The sequence below is a fragment of the Triticum urartu genome, chromosome 6A, assembly GCF_056163025.1.
Source record: "Triticum urartu cultivar PI428250 chromosome 6A, HENAU_Tu73, whole genome shotgun sequence".
Taxonomy (NCBI): domain Eukaryota; kingdom Viridiplantae; phylum Streptophyta; class Magnoliopsida; order Poales; family Poaceae; genus Triticum; species Triticum urartu.
In genome coordinates, this window is record NC_141878.1 from 195,156,264 (window position 1) to 195,162,139 (window position 5,876).

Genomic DNA, 5,876 nt, shown 5'->3' on the forward strand with positions numbered 1-5,876 from the left:
AAATTTTCTTGTCTTATGACCTATATTTTTATTTTCTTATGCCAAATTTTACGTAGTGAATCAATAGAAATGTAACTATTTAAATTCCAAACATAATTTAATTATCAAATGATCGTAAGATTACCTCGGGTGAAGAATAATTTATTCTGCACCCTGGGTGATGAATAGTATCACTATATATATATATTTAAAATATATAGAGGCTAGCCAACTCGCTCCCAGAAAGCTCCCTCGATTTGCATCTTCGTTGGTCGTTTGATGGAAGTCATTTTGGTCAACCAATGTGTCTCAGCCGCCCGATCTAAGCCTCGGGTGTTTACTCTGGTTTTCACTGCACTGTAATTTTCTAACGTCCATGACTGGTGGGCTCGTCCAGCCTTCCTATTGGCTGGGTGAACCATTCATGGGTGCGAATGGACCTGTCCCCGCGTGCCGCGCATCTCGCAGACGTCGTGGGTGACCTAGCCCCAATCCACAGCAGCCACATCCCTCCCTCCTCCTCCTCCTCCCTCGTCCGCCGCCGCATCCCACCCTCTCCTCCTGCCTCTTCTGCTTCCTTCCTCCTCCCCGGATCTGCATCCCTCCTCCTCCTCCTCCCTCGTCCGCCGCCGCATCCCACCCTCCTCCTCCTCCTCCCTCGTCCGCCGCCGCATCCCACCCTCTCCTCCTGCCTCTTCTGCTTCCTTCCTCCTCCCCGGATCTGCATCCCTCCTCCTCCTCCTCCCTCGTCCGCCGCCGCATCCCACCCTCCTCCTCCTCCTCCCTCGTCCGCCGCCGCATCCCACCCTCTCCTCCTGCCTCTTCTGCTTCCTTCCTCCTCCCCGGATCTGCATCCCTCCTCCTCCTCCTCCCTCGTCCGCCGCCGCATCCCACCCTCCTCCTCCTCCTCCCTCGTCCGCCGCCGCATCCCACCCTCTCCTCCTGCCTCTTCTGCTTCCTTCCTCCTCCCCGGATCTGCATCCCATACGAGGAGTAAAAATGGTGGCGGCAGAGCATGGGGTTGGTGACAGCGGTTGGACGAGGTGGTCCACAGGCGAGGAACGGCCACAAAGCATTCATCCGGCCACCCCACCGGAGCCTCGGCGGCTGCAGTGGCGCTGCCATTCTCTCTCTCTTTCTCTCTCTCTCATGCCACTGTTTCCCTCCCTCATCCATCGACACAGCCCGGTCCACCTCACCGAGAGCTCTCAGTGGTAGGGGAATGGCAGCGACGGTGGCTGCTAGACAGTAGAGGCTCGCCGAGGTGGTCCATTCCAAGGAAGAGGGAGACGATGTCGGTGACAAGGTGAGCTTCACCTACCCCCTCTCTACGTCTTTTGTACAATATGTATTCTGCTTTAGTATTTATCATATCACGTAGTTTACTTTGAAAATAGATGGACTCTCTAATGTTGATATCGAGAGAAATTTTGTTTTTTAGTTTTTCTTAGATGTACTTTGATCTGATGTGAATCTTGTGGTCACGATCAACGTGTTTATCTTGGCTAAATTATGAGTTGTCCGAATCTGATGTTGTCCGCACAACTAGGAGGGGGTGGAGATGAAATGGGGCCAAATGTTCCTGCGGCAACAATAGCAGATCTGAATTTGTGTTGCTAGGGTGCAGACTGGCCTGGTTTCGAGGAAAAACATGAAGATTCAATTGCCATTTTCTCTTGCCAATTCCATTTTCAGCAGCTTTCAGAGATGCCTCTTCATTTGTTAGAAAAAAACATGGAGACTCAAGTGCGTCTTTTCCTGCCAATTCCATTTTCATAAACTTTCAAAGATCTTCATTTGTTAGAAAATACTTTTTTGAATTATGAGCTTGGTCTTTCAACATGGCATACAAAATGTACCTTTGAATATAATATTATGTTGCTACTTGCAAAGTTTTTTGTGTGCTAAATTGTTGTTCAAATTTCCAAGAACATGTTAATTTTATGTGGCTGCAGAGGGGTATATCAAGTTATGAGCAGGGTGCATCAATGGCTCACAGCCGAGGAAGCGGCGGTGACTGCTATTGCTGCAGCAAGGCGCTAGCTAGCTAGGTGTAGCTGACGCAATAAGGTTGCCTCCCTGGTTCCCCCTGATCTGCGCGGTTGGACCTTCATAGCGTTGTTCAACCACATCCACATGTACGTCTTCTCTCTCTCTCTCTCCCTCTCTCTCTCTCTTTCTCTCTCTGTGATTCGGGAGGAATGATATGGTTGTGGCTCGCAGGGTGGTATGTGTGAGCGATGACGCCGGTGGCCTGTGGCCAGATATGGAGGCTTAGCTAATGCAGCGGCATGGCAACTTAGGTAAGAAAAGCACATGTTCTTGTTTTGTTCAGTGTGCTTTTTATGCCATACTCCGCCAATATATAAAGAATTTATATCTGATTCATAGACATCCTTGACACCTAAGTGTGCGTGTGAGTCCCCTACAAAATCTCTTTCTCTCTCTCTCTCTCTCTCTCGCTCTCTCTAATTATCTCGTTTTGCCTTTGAGATTGCAGATGCGAGCACTAGCTGTTTGTATAAATGCACAAGGAGGAGTGCTCAGGGGAGGACGATAGTTGTTTGTATAAATGCACAAGGAGGAGTGCTTAGGGGAGGACGATAGCTTTCAGGTGTGGTTTCTTAGCAGTACGAGATGCCAAATGTTAGTTAAGCTTATGATTTGTTCCTCTTGTTCTTCACATAGGTGTACATGGAGGAGGTGAAGGCGACTACAGAGGAGCTTGCCGTAGCTGCTCACCTGCTCCGGGAATCCTCCTGACAGAAGCACGATGCCATGTCCTAGAGTTTGTTCACGTACTTCTATCTGCCTATAATATATGCTGACAATTATATGTGACTGATTAATTAGCTAAAACTTGAGAGGTTAAGGACAAGTGTTTTCAAATGAAGGAATATAGTGTACGTGCAGCTAATTACATACACATATGCATCATTCCATAATAATTGGAAGTTTGGATATTAGGTATTTGTTAAAGACCAGGGATCCTAATTGGCCATTCCCATACCACAGTTTTCACTGTATGTATCTCATGAACATTATCATTATGCTCTGTACCAGAATTGTCACTGTATCTCATCATTGTTTGGAGTATACCTTTGCAGCTCCATAGTTATTAGAATGGTTTTACTTCCACATAATAGCCTTGTTCAAATAAAATCACAAGACCTTCGTAAGCTTGCTTAGTTACTATGGAGAAGGGCCTTCTTCCAAGGAGCTGTAGATTTTGAATATGCTGCTGGTTGGACACTTTTCCACTATATGTACAGAATAGGGGTAGGTAACAGCGCAACTTAGGTTTTGGGGCAGGCCTCACTAGCAATTATGGCATCCTCTTATTTGGTTGCAGGTTACTTGCCTTGTTCTTTCAGCCCATCTCAAGAATTATAGTGCAGTTTTTGTGGAGAGCCCATGTTGGTTTGCTTGATTTATGTTCAAAATGGACAATACAATGCTCTTTGAGTCAAGTTTGTATATATTCCGAGTACTCCTTTATTATTTATCAACTGAGGCATGATTGTTGTTGCACTTCTTACTAAAAATAAACCTGGTGTTATTTTCTTTGAGAAAAGAAATAGACGGCTCAGATGTGTGCTTCTTAGCATCACATCAAATTGAATAATCGAATAGGGTTATATATCATCATATCTGCATACATAATATCTTCTGTAATTATATACCGGTGTAGGCTCTTGTTGTTAGATGATGAACTTATGTTATGTTATGCCAAGTAGTTAAATTTATGTGCACCTTCTCATGTGTTTACTTGTTTCTGCTTTTATAGTATGGTTTGGTCCTGTTGTGAAAAAAGATCCTGATATGTTTGACTATTCTGTTTTTTTCTTTATCCAATGACCTATTAATGTGCTTTGAGCATATGACAATTGTTTCCTCACTATCTTAGATTAGTAGTAATCCTTCTTTTATGTTTCTGCAATTTCAGTTCCTGCTTTTTGAAATTTCCTTTGCATTCTGTATCTGCACATCCCCTCTTGTGGTCTGTTGTAATGGTCTACTGAACAGCCATATCATGCTATGATTGCATCGTTGCATGACAATGTACCATATGCTCATGCATTTCTTTTCTTACCGATGTTGTCCTGATGAGTTGGCTGGCTTACATGTGCGCCCTCCATCCTAAAATAAGTGTCTCAACTCTGTTACAAAGTTGTACTAGAGTTGACACTTATTGTGGGACGAAGGGAGTAGTCTCCTGTGAAGGTCTACATGTTTTAGGTAGCATTGCTTTCTGGAATACGTAATTGGAACCTGGTAACATTCACTGGTTACAGTCAGCAAGACAGGAAGAACATACTTGTGTATGAGTTCATGCACAACGAAAGGACCAACTTAGCTGATGGTAAATTTTCTCTGTGGAATCAACAACACGCTCCTGTATATACACATACGATTCTTTCGCAGCAAAACTTTGTCCATGCAGTTGTATTTCAGATCTTTAGAACTACAGGGTAGTTTCTATATTTGCTGATTCAGGTTGTCTTAGGCTGCAGCTCCCCGTCCAGCTACTGTGTACCCCATATCCTTTGAAGAGGATAAATCTGAATGAAAACTTGGAATTACCTAATAGGTCCATACATGAACTATTGATGATGTGAATAGAAACACCTGTAGTAGCGCTGACCTTTGGCAACCTTCACGTCGTGCCTCCAAGGCAGGCCATGAGTGATGGTTGCCGTGATGTTGGCCTTGCAAAAAATAGGGCTTTGCTGACTGGTGACTGGCTATAGTTTGTGTTTGTTGTTTACATGTCAGTTTTTAACAATTTGACCTATCTTTTAAAGACATTATAGTTCACAAAAAGGAAACTTTTTATAGAAAATATATGGGTTTATATTAGACCATTCTAGACCATATCTCTTTAATACATAGTTTATTATATTCTGTTTTTAAATATGAGAGTGCCCATCTTACTTAGTGGCATTGCTATGCTTCACAATATACAATATTTTGCATGCCTGTATAATTCATAAGTGGTTTTTCGTATTCAGGTGTTATTAATATGGTGAGTGATTGAAGGGGAGGCATGAGGAGAGAGCAGTCCAAAGGGCGGATGGAGCATGTAACTTGTTGATGTTAGTTTCCATTTCCGGAAAGAACAAATTTTCTATGATTTGAGTGTATGCTGATGTGTCAAAGTCAATCATTTGGATTCCCAACTAGACTATTATGTGAGTTCAATATTTTAGTGTGCATTGATAAAATGTTTTGCCTGTGTTCACAAGTTGAATTTTGAAACAGATATGCATAAGGGAGTTTGCCATTTAAGAAGGTTCTTGTTTGCTGCTGTGATTAAAAGTAGAAAATTTATACACCTATAACATGACAGTTTCTCAAGCTAAAGTCTTATGTAACATGTAATATCCGAACTCTGTTTGTGCTAATAATTGTTCCCATTGTAAAAGGCCATGTTGCACAAGGTAGGTGTCTTGGGTTTTAATTAAGACAGGTGACACCAATTATGGGTTTGATCTCCAAATATGTTTGAACATTAGGACAAGGAAGATATCACATCGCATCTTCGTGGTAAAGTTGTATGTCATATACCTTGCGCCATTTGGCTCTATGTTACCTGAATAAGATAACAGAATATGCATGCTACCCTAATGCTGCTAAAACCTACTTCTACTAGCACAGTCAAATATTTTCAAAACTCAATCTCATGTTTGGTTTTCTTCCCTTTTCTCTTCTAATGATGTAATTTCTTTTACTAAGATAACACCATGTATCCCTTTTCTACTTTGAATGAATTTACTGTATATATTTCTTATTTAGTTTAGTTCATCATTCGGAGATGGTGAAATATTTTTGTTCTTCACAGGTTAAATGAGCATTGCGTAGTCCTTCACAGGTTAAATGAGCATTGTGTAAAAGTA

At 42.6% G+C, this 5,876-nt stretch overlaps 1 long non-coding RNA gene across 4 annotated transcripts; it reads left to right on the forward strand.

Annotated features, from left to right (window-relative positions):
• Window positions 1-470: 470 nt before the first annotated feature.
• LOC125543901 (uncharacterized) lies at window positions 471-5,271 on the forward strand. Of its 4 annotated transcripts, none has more exons than XR_007299028.2 (6): window positions 471-1,285; window positions 1,529-2,117; window positions 2,203-2,282; window positions 2,480-2,593; window positions 2,668-4,342; window positions 4,992-5,271. It is a non-coding gene; the product is annotated as an uncharacterized LOC125543901 (long non-coding RNA). The 4 variants fall into 4 exon arrangements; XR_007299029.2 differs by having other exon boundaries at window positions 472-1,285; window positions 1,529-1,725; window positions 1,935-2,117; window positions 2,668-5,271; XR_007299026.2 differs by having other exon boundaries at window positions 2,668-5,271.
• Window positions 5,272-5,876: the final 605 nt, after the last annotated feature.